The sequence below is a fragment of the Macrobrachium nipponense genome, chromosome 4 (genome assembly GCF_015104395.2).
Source record: "Macrobrachium nipponense isolate FS-2020 chromosome 4, ASM1510439v2, whole genome shotgun sequence".
Lineage (NCBI taxonomy): Eukaryota > Metazoa > Arthropoda > Malacostraca > Decapoda > Palaemonidae > Macrobrachium > Macrobrachium nipponense.
Genome location: NC_061100.1, coordinates 8,575,113 through 8,591,359, shown reverse-complemented (window position 1 = coordinate 8,591,359; position 16,247 = coordinate 8,575,113). Strand labels below are relative to the sequence as shown.

At 41.1% G+C, this 16,247-nt stretch overlaps 1 pseudogene; it reads left to right on the top strand.

Annotated features, from left to right (window-relative positions):
- The window catches only part of LOC135210696 (protein lines-like), a 75,589-nt pseudogene extending 67,344 nt beyond the window's left edge, over positions 1 to 8,245 (top strand).
- The last annotated feature ends 8,002 nt before the right edge of the window (positions 8,246 to 16,247 follow it).

Here is a 16,247-nt window from a genome sequence, read left to right as displayed (position 1 = left end):
GTCATTAGGTTTGTTTGCAAACTTAAGGCTACCCAAAACAGAATTCTGGAGTACTTTTTGCAGTTTACAATTTTGGAGTACATTTTACAGTCAACAGTATAATTCCGTAACCTGAGAACAGAAGCTTTTTTTCTGACGGAGCTTGGCTGCTGTTGGAAAGCACAATATTTAGCAGCTCTGTCATTATATTTGTCAATAAATCTATTTGCAAAAACATGACTAATATATTGCAGCCTGCAGAGTGAGTTCTGCCACTTTAGATGTGAATGGGATTGGAGTGTCCTCATCAACAGTAAAAATAGAGACATAGCCTATGAAAGGAGCCTGCAACCCTGACGGGTAGAACTCGAAGTCCTCATTCCTTTGAGTTCCGCAGCCCTCAATCGTAAGCATTCCGTTTACGAAAGGTGCATAATTAGCCACTCTCCAAGGATTGCTTGGATGGAAGGAACGGAGAGTGGAGCAGTCCGGCATAACCTGACCATGGGCTAACTGACCGGGATGTTGAATGCCCGAAGCAGCGCCTTGTTGGAGACCAGCAACTATGGTCTCTTGCGTGCCCAACCTTTCGAGTATTTCTTGGAACTTTGTATTAACCAAGTTCCCAACCATGTTCCCGACCATGTTACCCATTTGCTGCATCATATTGGATGCGAATGCTTCTTGGTCGAAGGAGGGGGGCTCTGCCCGCTCTTTGAATACCTTAGGTATCGCACCTTTAGAGGTGGATGCTACGGGATCCGAGGAGGAAGGGTGGGTCTTCCCCTTGGAAGACTTGGTCTTCGAGCCCTTGGAGAGAGACCCTTGTCTGGTTTTGTCCGCTCCGGGATGGTGAGCCGGAGCTTTATGGACTTGGCTAGTATATGATTTTCTGGGAATGGGCTTTGGCAGCAATTTAGAGTCAAGGCTGCCTTTAACTTTAGGGATCGCCAAGAGGGATTTCGATCTGGATGAAGGAAATCCCCCGGAGAACCCTTGGAAGGAAGTAGAAGAAGAAGGAGAAGAAGGTCTAGACATGCTCAAGGAGAGGCCTGGAGCACCTACAAGGCTTGCCTCATTAACACCCTTACCGTAGCCCATGCCATCTACTGTCATGGGCTCGACATCCAGATCGAGAGCCGCTACTTCCTCTGTGACTTCCTGCGCCGAAGCCTCCCCAGATTGTTGAGCCACCGCTTCCTGAATAGAGGCTATGATGGGAGCTGCTACTTCGGGGTCCACATATCCTGTACTCTTCCTTCCAGGGAAGATCAAAGTAGCCATATCTTGAGAGATTATGTATGGCTTTGCCTTGCCTACGTTACGCCCGAAGCTGCCCACCCATACCTTGAGGGTGGAGAGAGCAGCATCCCGAACAGACTGCGCCGCCTGTAAGAGAAGGCTAGTGTTAAACTTAAACTTATCTTCTAATACTATAACTTAACTTATAAGGTATATGTTTGATATATATATTACAATGATCCACCCTGTACCTCCATGTAAACGCCGGAGAGGCACTTACATCAGAGGAGACACGTTCCACGAGATCGTAGCAGGAGAAGCAGTTCTCATGATGCCACACTATCGAACCCTCTAGTTGGACTGCGCAGGTGGCGTGGGTCCGGCAGACGTCGTGCCCACAGGGATCCTGAAGGACGGCGTTGCAGCCGGTAACCAAACAATGGGTGGCCTGTAAAAGGAATGATACATGAGTACCATTGTTAACCAACTGGACAAAGTCCGTGGTTGATATTTCATAACACCGGAGTGTTCCGGTTTTGTAGGTTATGCCCGACTCAGCCGCTCTTGCCATGCACCGTGCTGAGGACTCCGGTAGAAAAGTAGCGGGTAGTTAGCAGCTGTGTTTCCAGTTATACCGGAGAACAGACAACTACCGAATCGGGGTAGCTACGATTTTATACGCCGGAGAGTAGTAGTCCAAGCAGGTACCGGGCGAGATTGGAGAGTCCGGGTGTGGTGAGGCGGCGGAGCTCTGTGGTTCCTTAAAAACTTAAATTAACAAGGGAGGGGTAGCTCCCTTGGAAGCGTATGCTTCAATAAATTAATACTATAAACATATTAATAATATGAAATACTGTAAGCCCTTCGGAGGCCGGAGCCACCGTAAAGTCAATATCCTCAAGGGCTACGGCTAAGCCGGAATCCTTTTCCCGCCATGAGGAGGGGAGGGTGTGACTAAGGGCGAGGTAGATGTTAGAGCCCAGAGAGCCGAGGAGGGCCGAGCTCACCCGAGCCTGGTGGCCGACCGAGGCTGGGTAGAGCGAAGCTCCTCCCCAACTCTGGGTTGAGACCGGCTGAGTAGTGCCACCCGCACACCGTGGGCCCCCGTGTGGCCCCCCTTCACCCCCAAGAGAAAACTCGGATCGGTTGTCAGGGACAGCGTGAGCGAGATATCAACCCACCTAGGTGGGAGCTGTTTGGGGGGGGGGGGGGGAGAGGGAGAGCGGTAGTGTGGTGGCGACTACGGGATCGCCTGGACCCCTCACGGTTGGGTGGACCCACGAGGTGAAGAAGGCCAGGCGAAAGGAAGGCCTATAGGCCGACCGAAGCCGACTCACAACAATGAGAATAAATTAAATAAATTGAAATAAATTATGTACTAAACACGGGGGGAAAATGAGAATGAGATAAAGAGAGAGAGGAATGTCCTGGAAGGACCAAGTACGACCAACCAATAAGGGTAGTCAAAACTTGGTAACTCCGAGCAGCTGGCTTAGTGCCGTTACGAAGATTCGTAGGACAGGTAGCCAGGGTAGGCTAGGACTAAAAGAAAGACTACCATAGACTTATAAGAAATAACGAGGTAACCTAACCAAAAGCAACAGCATGCATGAAACTGTAATGGTAGGTTCCAGAAGAGCTACGAAACAGGAACACGTGCTCGAAAGAAACCCCCGTGCAAGCACATGATAGTCAAAAAAGCATCACCAATAATAATAAAAACACAATCATATTATAATACTGCTATAAAAATTCGTGTTCACTAGGTATGGAAGACCACGTGAAACCCGAAATGAGGAGACACAAAGGGGCACGCTGTAATAGCAGCTCGGGGCCGAAGCCGCGCGGGGCGACGACTCAGAAAAACCTAAATAATTTGGTAAAAAAAGGCCAAAGGCATTCCCTAAATAGTGTCAACCATAATAGCAGTACTTAACTTGAATGCAGAAGCAGATTGACAATCCATGGTGAAGTAATATTCCAAAAAGCGAGAAACATAACACAGCAAAAGAAAACGCTTGTGCAGCGTAGTAGTGCTATCAAAGGAATGACGTCACAGGCGCTAGCTACACGGTAGCAGGTAGTGAGCCGTAGGTCTGCTCCCCTATTCTTGAGGTTTTTTGATGTAGGAGAGGCTAATTGGAGAAGGACTCGTGGTAGTGGTTTCACTCGCCCCAGAAACCATACCGACGCCTTTTAATAAAGGTGAGCGAGCCAGAATATTCTGGCATTTCCAATTTAGCGGTTCTCTGGTATTATAACAGTATTTTACCTTAGAAATAGTGCTAAAGGAACCTATTTCACTGGGCGACACGGGCCCTTCGCCCAGAAATAGATTTTTCCCACGTCAAAATCCCTTTTTGGTCCTGGAAAGGGTAAATATCAGTTTGATATGTCTTATTTTTGTGTGTAAAATTCTGTGGTACAATATATAAAAATTGCCTTATACCATGAGCATGGTGTATTGCTTTTGGGCCTTGCTTTGCATGTACTCAGGCTTTCAAATGTTGTACAGGGTAACTTTTTTTTTTTAGGCAGAGGAATGTCCAATATCAAAGAAATCACACTGTATTTATCATTATGATAAATACAGTTGGTTCTCCTTTCAATGAATCATTTCCACATCTTTGCTTTGCTACTTTTTCTTAGGCAGGAGGAATATGTTTGATGTACCAAAGTCTATAGCCATTGCTTATCCAAACATTTCTCTGTTCATCATTTCCTGTGACCATCTAACAAGTGGTCATCCTTAAAAAAAAAAAAAAAAAAAGTAATTATATGCCATATTAGACATCATCTATACGTAATATGAAAATGAGCATGAAAGAAATATATGTTGAATTTTTGTTTGCAGAACAAACAAGGTTAATTTTTTTTGTTAACCATTCATTTTTACAGCCAGTTAGTAGCTGTCTGGGAGATACAGTATTCAGCATTACAGTTCACCAACTGTCACCAGTTAGTCCATGTGTTGTGTTGCACCATTTAATATTTAACACTGGAATCCATGATACAGTAAAGTATATGCGTTGCTACAACACCTTCCTGAAAAGAGGTAAAAGTTTGTACTTTTACCATGAACGAGATACAACAGTAATCTTTTTAAATAAAAAGATATGTCTTGTTTGTTTGCAAGTTTCAAGTAGATGAGGAAATCTGATGACATATAGTACACAAAAAGGCATAGAGAGAGTTGAAGTGGGCGTTCCCTCAAGCCTAACAACATTTAAAGGTTTTCATTTTGTCGTTAATTTATGATTATATTGATACCATTCTGGGTAATCCATTCTCACATGCCACACCAGAGGCTACACCTAATGCTGCTTACTTGTTGTCAGTAGCTGTAACAAAACAAAGTTATCATTGAAAACCTGTGTGCTTCTCAAAGAAATATAGCCCCCTACTGTATTATGATCAGTAATTGCATATATTTATACAGTTTTCATGCTCTTTTTATACAGTATTGATAATCATTTGGTTTATGGTGTTGGACCTTTCGACAGGATAATTGCCAATAGTTCAGTGCGTGAACAAGCAAGGCATTTTGAGAAATATAATAAATATATTCCTTATGTTTACTTTGTACAGCTTACTATAAATTTTATGTTGTCACATCACAATCCCATGGACTTATTGAATTTAGGGAGCAGATGCATTGTAGGAAGATGGGAAGGCGTGAAAAATCCTTACAATTCCTAGAATTCTGTCCTGATCTAATCAGACCTTACTGTCCTAACCAGGGTGCCGTGCCCTTACATGGCCAATGGCTTTTGCCCCAGCCCTGGACCCCTAAGTAACACTGAATATTGCTGTCTCCCTATTCTGTTTACCTGAAATTAGATTTAATACTTGGTGTTTTCATTGCTGCCCTGAAGTTGCAGATCAAGAGCATTTCTTCCCGAAATCATGAGACAGGATGATTTGAAGGTTTTTAAGACTCATTATCATTAATAAATGGCAGGCTTTGGATGATGAATCAGATATGTCCAATGACTAAAGCAAACTGGTATGTAGTGAGATTCATTCCAAAGTGGTGTAATGTTATCCCATATTCAAATTGGTCTCCCCCATTTAACCTGTGGGTAATTGATGAAGAAGCTGAACTCGCAATGCCTTGTTGACTGTTCCTCTGATTTCCTATGTATATTGGGTGCAGATATGAAAGAATTGGGATGATGATTTATGTGTTATCTGCTTAGACTCACAGCACCTTAGACATCCATTTCTGGTAAAGATTTTCCCACTCCCTCAGGTATGCTTTATCCTAGCTAAAATGTCAATTTCTGCCGCAGTAGTATCTTTGGCAGAGCATTTTGTCCCACCTTTTTGGGGAATACTGGTTCCATGCTGAGGACAAGCATGAACTGAGGACAAGAATATTGCTAGTTTTATCATCACTAAACAATTTTAGTTGACCAGTTTTTCTTATTACTGTACCAGGTAATCATTTTGTGTTTAATACATGTTTCCCATGGATTATTTTTACCCTAAATATTGTTTCATGTTCATGGTATGAGAAACTAAAGATATTTAAGCTTTACAGGATCATGGCACCACTTGTCCTACAGTGAAAGTCCAACACATGGAGATGAAAGTTGCTCTGAAGATGAATGTTGAATGGAAACATCATGACACACTGCCACTTCCATTCTATGCTTGTAGACACAGAATACTGTCAGCCAGGTGACAGTATTGTAGTACTAGCTGAAACCCTGGTACATAATATTGTGCTATGGAGGATTTCTCAAGACGTGTCAGTGCTTGTACATGTCCACCCAAGAACTCGAGACAGGCATTGGAATCATGCAGGTGTGAAATGAACAGCATTGTGAATCATGTGAAAATGGTAGAACCCCAGCAGAAAAGGGTGAAATTGCCCTCCTCTGGGGATGACAGTGGGGGCAGCTGCTGCCAAGAAGGGACTAGGAGGTAATCCATGCCTAGTTGATACGAAAGTGTGTCTGTTCCCTGCAGCTTCCTGACATCCTTCACACACTGGCTGTCTGTAATGACTGCTTTTCATCACACCAAGTGTCACACATGTTACAGCTTTGGAATGAAACACTTTTGTACATTAGTATGGTCGCTCTTTTCTTTGAAGTGTCTCTCAGGCAGCAGAGTCAAGGCGTTTTATGTTCCAGCATCAGTGAGGTGGTTGCAGCGGCTTCATGGCCTCGGAAGATAAGTACGTGAGCTATTCGTCTTCTCGTGCCCTGTCCTCGCTTTTGCTGATGTTACGTGGCTGTGCCAGTGAAATTGTCTTAGAAAAATTAGTAGACAATCTTGCCATGTCTACCAACCTCATTGAAATGGGTAATTCAGTTGAAGTTGTTAGAAGAGTTATCGAGTGGAAAGATTTAGATGAGCATCCGTTGGAAGGAACAGAGCCTGCTGACACAGGACAGCCAGGAGATTGTGCAAAGATAACTTTAACCCCAGCTAATTCATAGGGGGCTAATGAAGTTAAGTATGTGGCAACTAAAAAGCTTAATTGCAAGTGGTTTCTTTTAGTGTCTAGATTAATGCAGCTAATTAGTAATGATTTTTCTACTGAAAGAGAACATATTGTTGTATCTTTTTTAACACTTTGGGAAGCTTTGATATCAGTCAAAGCTAATCTTTCTATGACTGATAGAAAGGAATTTTACTCAGGACTAGAGCATCTTATGACTCCTCTCACTCAGGACACACATACAATAGTGTGGCGAAAAGTACTTGACCTTTATAATGAGGTCTTGTGTTATGGGAGTACGCTGGCCCTCCAGGACGTATTAGCAGAGGAGCCCTGTAACTTGGCTCACCTCCTCATCCGTGGTGTGAAAGATAGAAGGTTGTTGGAGTGTGTGCCTTGTGGAGGACCAGCGGAACACAGTACATTACCAAACCACAGCTCCAATGCAATGGATATCGGTGCAGGACCAAGTTCCGGAAGTGTTAGTGGAATTGACCAGAGTGAGCGCACTATTTTTCACAAAGTAGTGTTAGTCATTTTGAAAGCAATTGCAGTGACAGTCAAGGAAACGATGCGATTCTTCTTCAGAAAACTCCTCCAGGTCTGTAGGTTCAGGATCAGAGGATGTTGATATGGCCATTATAGAACGTAGGCTAAGGGAAGTGATGCGCAAAGTTGATAGTTTTGTTAAATCAAAACTTCCATTCCACCCTGAGGCTCCAATGGCAGAGTGAATGGTACGACTCTTTGTTGACCAAGATGACTGGTGGGGAATTAGTGGTGTGTGGATTAGACATCTTCACAGGTCTAGGGATTCACATAAGGTAGGCAACTGTAAAATGTATACATTTCAAGAAATTATGTACTTTAATTTATTTTCACTGTATATAGGTAGTGTTGGAATACATTTTGTGTGTTTTTCTTTTCAGGAATATTAAAAGTAAATGGGTATGCATTACTTCCCACAGTTAGTTGCTTATTGCTTTGTAGAGTTGGATTGGTAAAGCATTTACAGTAATATTTGGAGCAGGAATAGGAATAATTTTTTTATGATACATATAACTTGAGAGAAAAATATATTCGCTAATCATTTGGATGCCTGAAATTTTTATTGTTAAGTCTTTTGTTGAACTAGTAATGCTATAGAGCTTGAGTATTGTTCTAGGTAGTTGTAATAAGATTTGTAGACTTGGTTACTTTACAGTATTTAGTAATTGTTTTGTGTCATTATTTTGGGTCTGCTTTAGTTATATGACCCATACGACAATTCTTCACTCTTACTTGTAGGTAGAGGGAAAGATGGTGTTTTAGTATTGGAGGTAGTATTCCATTTCTCGTCGCCGAGGTTCCGGGATGAAGGGCGATGATAAAGCAATATCTTCTTGCTTGTGTTTATGGGCTAAAACTACATTGAGGAAGGCGGGTAGTGGAATATACAAAATACAAAAAGCGTATATAATAGAATCATAACAAACATTTGAGCATCGGAGCTCTATACACAATAAGGAATCATATCCTGCATACATGAGGTAGAATTTATAAGATCGAAGCCTGTGTGTCGGACTCGATACTAACACAATAACAATTGGTTATACTTATAACATTTACGCATTATGCAACACAGTGCAATAGCTCTGAACTGAACGTGTCTGCGGAGCTAAGTTTTCCCGCGCTCGTTACATAACATCTTGCATACATGACAGTCTCCTCCCCCTTTACCTGTGACTAAGAAACAACTGTTCCTCACATTTACAAATCTAATCTTTCAGGAGGTTTTCCTCTACTCATTCTGTTAGGGAGTACTATAGGTGTGTTCTGAGCTGTTGCATGATTTTCCTCTCTATATTTACAGTTGGTGGTTGAACATCTTGGTGAGCAGTTTGCATATCTGAGTTATTTAAGTCTGAGGTATTTGAAACTTGTACTTCTGTATGATTTGTACTAAATGACTGCAACTGATCAACATGACGTTTTACAATCTTTCCACCAACATTAACATCATAATGTAAATTACCTATCTTCCTGACAATTTCTCCTTGTACCCATTTTTCTGGTGTCTTGTATGATCTTACCATGACGCAACCTGAAGGAGTGAAATGTCTTACATTGGGAAGTTTTTTTTACTTGATCATAACCTTTCTGTTCTAACTGACTCTGCAAGCTTGGATACATTAAATCTAACTTATTCCTGATCCTCCTCCCCATCAACAAATAAGAAGGTGTTACACCCGTAGTATTATGCACATTTGTTCTATAGGATAATAGGAACTTTGCAATGTGAGATGCTACATTACCAGAGTTTGCTTGTCTACACTTCATATTATGTTTGAAAGTTTGAACAAATCTTTCTGCTTCACCATTCGTGGATGGATGATAAGTTGCTGATAATGTATGTTGTATACCATTTACATTCAGAAATTCCTTAAACTCCTGTGAAGTAAACTGTGGGCCATTGTCTGTTACTATCTTTTCTGGCAAACCATGCGTTGCAAAGATTTGCATGAGTGATCTTATAGTTCCTACCGATGAAGTTGTTTGCATTGGTATAATTTCTGGCCACTTACTTACTATATGCATCAACTAATATCAGATATGAGTATCCTAAAAATGGACCTGCAAAATCTATATGTACACGTTGCCACGGGTATCTGGGTAATTCCCATGGGTGCATTCTTGTTGGTTTTGGATTGTTTTGTTGTGATGCACAATTCATACACTTCTTAACCAAATTGTCAATGTTCCTATCAACACCTGGCCACCAAACATAATTTCTAGCAATTGACTTTGATCTGACAATACCTTGGTGGTCTGCATGTATTTCTGATAGAACTCTATTCCTTAATGTATTTGGAATCACTACTCTTGATCCTCTCAAAATACATCCTTGGTGATCTGCATGTATTTCTGATAGAACTCTATTCCTTAATGCATTATGCAACACAGTGCAATTCATTCCACATTTCTTTGTATGGTTTACAATTGGCATCTTCTTCACAAATATCTCTGTCAGCTATTAGACTTCACTACTTTTGAGAGTACTGGGTCTTTCTTGGTACCTTGTGCTATTTCCTTAGCTGTAATAGGTAAATTATAAGCAGAAATCAAAGAATACTTTCCTCATGTCGTTCTGGTGCTTTGTCTACAGGCAATCTCGACAAAGTGTCTGCATTACCCATCTTAGATGTTGATCTATATTCTATGTTGTAATCATATGCCGCTAATATGATTGCCCAACGTTGTAGTCTTGCAGCTACTAACGTCGGTAAACTTGCCTTTGGACCTAAAATCATCAATAATGGTTTGTGGTCTGTAACTAATGTGAACCTTTTCCTGCCACACAGGTACATATGGAACTTTACTCCATACACTAGTGCTAATGCTTCCTTTTCTATTTGTGAGTAATTTCTCTCTGCTTTCTTCAATACTCTGGAGGCAAAAGCTATTGGTTATTCTGTAACTTCTGGCATCACGTGTGCTAGTACTGCACCTAATCCTATGTTTGAGGCATCACAAACTAACTTTACTGGCAAATCCATTTGATAATGTACTTGGAATGTGGGTGATGTCACTTCTGCTTTGATTCCTTCAAAAGAATTTTGACATTCCTTTGCCCAATTCCATTTTACATCTTTGTTCAGCAAATTGTATAATGGGTGAGCAATTGTTGCTAAGTTTTGAATGAAACAACCATAGAATGTCACTAAACCTAAAAATGATTGCAATTCCTTGACATTTTCTGGTAACTTTGGTGACTGCACTGCATTTACTTTATCTTGAGTCTTATGAATACCTTTACCATTTACAATAAAGCCTAAATACTCTACCAAGTCAACTTCTAAAATACATTTACTCTGGTTGACCTTGATATTGTGTTCCTTTAGTTTCTTTAGAACTGCACGTAACCTTTCTTTTTTGTTGTTACCAGCGACTAATATGTCATCAATGAAAATGGATACTCCTGACATACCTGCAAATATTTTGTCCATTGTTTGCTGCCATATTGCTGGACTGCTAGCAACACCATAGGGAAGTCTTTTTGGACGATGCAGCCCTAAATGTGTGTTTATAGTACATAGCTTTTGAGAATTCTCATCCATGGAAAGTTGTTGAATTGCTTGTCTAAAATCTATCTTAGAAAATACTGAGCATCCTGACAAAGTTGCGAACATATCTTTAAGATTTGGCAATGGATGTTGTGCTACTTGCAATTGTGGATTTAATGTCACCTTGTAATCTCCACATAACCTAACTTGGCCGTTGTCCTTAACAATTGGAACTAATGGTTTAGACCAATCTGAATAATCTACCTTTTCCCATGAACCTTCACTTTCTAACCTAATTTCAGTTTCCACAGCTATTTTCAATGCATATGGAACTGGTCTTAGAGCAGAAAATCTCTTTTATTTCTATTTGAGCCATAAGACGTTCTTGTGCATCTTTGTTCACAGAATTAATGTGAAATGCAAATTGTTCTACTTCTGTGGTCTTATGTACACTTTCTTCATTTGAGCTAGAGCCGTCATTTGAATTTACGGTTCTATTGATCTGTTTTGTGGTCTTTGGCTTAGCAAATTTACACTGACTTGTTAACTCTTAAACGCCCATTGGACGTATTTTACGTCGAGATAAATTGTCTCTTGGGTTCCGACCGGACGTAATTTATGTCAACATACAAAAGTTTTTTTTTTAAATTTATGGAAAAATACTTATAGGCCTACCAGCCTAAAACTTTTGAATCACGCGCCTTGGGGGATGCTGGGAGTTCACGGATCGAGGTGTTGTTTTGTTTAGAAGCGTGACCCAGGTGCACATACGCGAAATGCCTCCTCACATCAGTCAGCATCAGCGCCGCGTTGTCCGAGAGCGATCTTTTGTCGCAATTGAGTTTTCCTGAACTTATGCGAGACTTTGAATATTTGTGGAGGTACAGGACGTACATAGAGATGTCTCAACGACATGTGGACCGCGAAAGGCGCGTTTTACCCATCGGAAGGGATCGTGTAAGGCGTATCTTGGACTTGGATGCTGGCGAAGGACCAAGTTTTAGGGCTTGTGCCTTGTATGATAAGGCGCCCTATGAGGTAATGTTAGACTTGCGATAATCTTACGCTAAGTCGGTTGGTATTGCACTTCCATCTTCAATGGAGTGTCTTGGGGTTTGTAGATCACTTACGAAGTCGGGATTATCTTACAATTTATGTTTAAGCGACAGAAATCCACGCAGATACGCCAAGTCCGATTTTTTATGGCATGACGTTTGAGGGAAAAATTATATGGGCTTATTTGATTTCCTAATGGCTCCTATTTCTAACATTTTTCAACTGCGTCATTTACCTCTATTTTGAAATTTCAGTGAGAGTCTATAGCTTTATGTTTGTCCTTAGACCGTATTTTGTGTTAAATTACATCCGTTTTTCCCAGAGATCACTCGCTAGTGGAGAAACTGCCTGGTATTCAGATAATAGAAAAAAAAAATTTTCTGCTGAATCACCTCTGCTTGAATGACTTTACGGATATTACTTTAGATAGATTATCAGAGAGATTCATCTACGACTGATTGGGCGTGATTAAAAATTAGCAACAATAAAAGAAATGCGATATTTATATGTATAGGTTTTTTGGATTACTAGATTAACTTTGTTCGCGGAAATCGTTATATTTCAGAGTGTCAGGAAGGATTAAAATTTCATTTCCCAGCAAAGTCTTTTTACACTCACTAAGACATTCGAGGGTGCATGCTTCTCGAGATTTTGCGTGCAAAGTGCGACTGCGGTTGTGGGAGAATTCTGTTGGGTCATTTGAACAATGTTACGATTTATGAGACAAATGTATAGTTCCTTTATATAAGTTATTATTTGATTAATTGTCTTTTTTTTTCAAACTGATTTTAATGTTTGAAGGTTTATAGGATTTTCCTTTGATAAACACGCCTTATTTTGCAGGATGTAAGATAATATTTTGTATACCCCTAGATGGATCTTACAATTACACTAGATACAGATCAATGTTTTTTATAACTATAGAGGTATCTGTAAACGCTCGCTTACCCGGACTTCTCATTAGGGAAGTTCGAACAACAGACGGTGAGTCCGTAAATACAGGATATTACGTGTACTAAAGGAATAAACAAGATATTCTAATTTTTATGGCGCGTACAGTCGGGCTTTATCCACCACTACTTATAATAACTTACGTATTAAAAAAAAATATGAAAACCTGCTCTGATTACTTTATACGGTCGTGTGTTCATAGGAAAAATCCTTTTTAATTAAAAAAGATATTGGCATGTATGAACCAACATCGCTTTTCCCCACTCTGCTAGAGTCGCTTATTGTGTGGAATTTGCTATGCTTTGAACACTTCGGCAGTTTTGACTGACCTTGACCGCTTGACTAGGTGACACAGTCACCGAGTTTGCTTGTTTGATTCTGAACGGGCTACTGTTTCTATTTCTTTTTCTAATAATTAGGATCCTTCTTTTTATTACATCGGCAACGTATTGTGTGTTTTTTAGCATTATGTTGCTGGTTACGTATAAAGCAATTGAATGACCGAACTTATTAGGAACTAGACGATTACTATTTAAGACAAGTTATCACTACTGCATTCAATATTAACTGTTTGTACTTCATTCTTTGCTAAAATTTGAAATAGTGAGGGATCCTGGTCAGCGCGTTTAGCCTGATGAAAGTTTTTTTATAGGCATGTTATTCCTTGCAATCCAGCCTTATTTTTAAAGTTAAGTTGAGTCATTGAGGTTCGATATTTTATATAACTCAAAAAACTCAAGGCTAGAACTGCGATCGGGACTTTGCAAAGGAGCATTTATTGTCATGACCCGAAATAGTGTTACCTCTAATTTATCTTAGATTTTTTTTGTACGGGTGTTCCACTTGTTTTTGTGTGTTTTCTAATCACTACGGTGCCTAACGACCCTATCCATGCATCTGTATAAATACAGACGTCCAACTGCGTAAACGCATATTCACTGTTTAATATGATTTGTTACGTAAGGGATTAATAATCACCCAAAATGATAAAATTAACATAGTATATGATTATGATATTTCAGTAGAACTTCTGGAAACAGACACTCAAAGATAAAAAACTCGCAGTAGCGAAATCTCAATGATGTAGATAATTTCTGTAAAAAAGTAAGATTAAGAATGTCTCGTAACTTCAGCCACAGGAATAACGAAATTCGACCTGCAAAGGAAACACTCAAAGTTACTCCAAATGAATAAAAAATTGTACTTAGCTTGCTTTTGTGGGAAGTCACGGTGTTCCGATAACGACACACGGCCTTGGTCCTCCTTCTCTATTTAGCGGATGACCTGGTTTGGCTTCAGTTTCCCCCGTGCGCGTTGTTTCGATGATTCGAGCCCTTGAAAGATCCGATGCTGCAGACGCGTTCGGTTTGTTTCTTGAAGTGCCGGAAACGCTCACTAACGATGTTTTCTTGAATGATTCTAATGAGAGACGAAGCTTGCGTTGCCTTAGGAAAAGGACACGTCGGTTTTTTTTCTTGAAGTTATTCACTAAACGATGATACTAGGTTGCTTGAAGAATCTGCTGCTTTCGTCGTCGTTGACTTCATGATTTATTATTCTGGTTTTTTCTTCGTAGGACGTTGTAGAGTTCTTCTGGTACGCATGCCACCACTTTTAGGGCTTGTGCCGTGTATGATAAGGCGCCCTATGAGGTAATGTTAGACTTGCGATAATCTTACGCTAAGTCGGTTGGTATTGCACTTCCATCTTCAATGGAGTGTCTTGGGGTTTGTAGATCACTTACGAAGTCGGGATTATCTTACAATTTATGACGACGATGTGTTAAACTCATGGTGAGGAGGTTCTTGTAGAAAACACGAAGTATAAAAATATATATATTCTTCTGAAGTTTTACATGCTGAAGATCAGATATGATTGTACAAGTCTTCTAATAACGATAGCTTGATCGCTTCTGCCAATGATGATGGCTACTTCTGTTCTCTCTACATGATAAAGCTTAGGTAAAGAGATACAGGTCTTCTAATGACGATAGCTAACTCTGTTCTGCCTGTCTACCATCTCTGTTACAAGTTATGAAGGAACAGACAGTAGTTCGAACATATGAACATACATACAATCAAATGAGAATCGCTACAGATCACGTAGGCTGCTTGAGCTATAGGTCACGGTGTTTGTCTCAAGCAGGAAGCTTGGACTAAAGTTTATAAACAATTGAATGACTACAGGTGACGGCATGTTATCTTAGCCTACATACTTATTGTGTACGTCATCTTTAGCGTCTCTAGTCTGATCACATTCCTGCAAGCAATCTGGTTGACCTCTTTAGTTTTAGTCTTTTATATATATGGACTAACATTCCATATTTTTATTATGTAATCATTACACATGCACCCAAGATGACCTGGCGCCTCAACGCCGTTCTGTGCGGTTAGTGTGGATGAAAGTGGTTTAGGATCACAACGTGTCTCTCGTGTGCCATTAGTAACCCCTAGGAAGCATTGGGGCGTCCTTAGGGGCATTCGTAGGAATTTGGGAGGCCTCCAACCAAGGGACATAGAGGAGTACTTATCGGAGCTTGATCGGGAATATGTCGCAAGTCCTCATTTTGATGGCAGATGGTTATCGAGTGATGAGGACATCAGTCCCGATGTCAGTGATGACGAATATTTGCCCCAATGTCCGTTCGAGGCTCTCATCCCGAAAGTGAGCTTGAATTTAGTGGTTTTAGTGCATATGAGGGGGAGGATGAGGATATGGGGTCTAGTTTTATTGCGGATGACGATACTGAAAGCGTAGGCCTAAGTGAGGGAGAGGGGCCAATGGGGGTGGTTCACGTGTCCGCGCTCGTGCGCGCGCGGGGGCATGTAGAAGGTCAGCTTGTCGCGCCAGCCAAGGTGAAGGTCGGTCGTCCGAGAGCGACGAGGGGTGGACGGAGGACCCCACCCCACTTAACATGCACCCATTCACGGCAACACCTGGGCTCACCGTACCTGTACCTCACTGCTCTGGGGTTCATCCAGTTGTTCCTTACGTGGGAATTGCTGGAGTACCTGGTAGCAGAGACGATGGACTACGCTCGGTACTGCCGTTATGAATTACGCACGACATTGTCGTATCGCTGGCGGGGCTGCAACCTCACCGACATGGCGCATTTTTTGGGGCTCCACATTTATTTTGGTATGATGCCTGCTGCCGACGTCAGGCAATATTGGAGGCGGATTTTTTTTTTAAGTACGCCCAATGTGCCCGGCGTTATGCCCCGTGATAGTTTCCTGGCGTTGGACAGGTATTTCAACGCCTGCAACCGAAGGGCCATACCCCGGAATAACAGCGATCGCCTCCTCCTAATCCGCCCAGTGTTGGAATACATTCGTGAACGGTGTAGAATTCTCGTGGTTCCTGGAAAGAACCTTTCTTTGGATGAGGGGATGATGCCTTACAAAGGACGTCTAAGTATTAAAGTGTATAACCCCAAGAAGCCGAAGAAATATGGAGTGAAATTTTTTTTTATCACAGAGTCCAACACTGGATACGTCGTGGACTTTTCGGTGTATTCTGGGGTC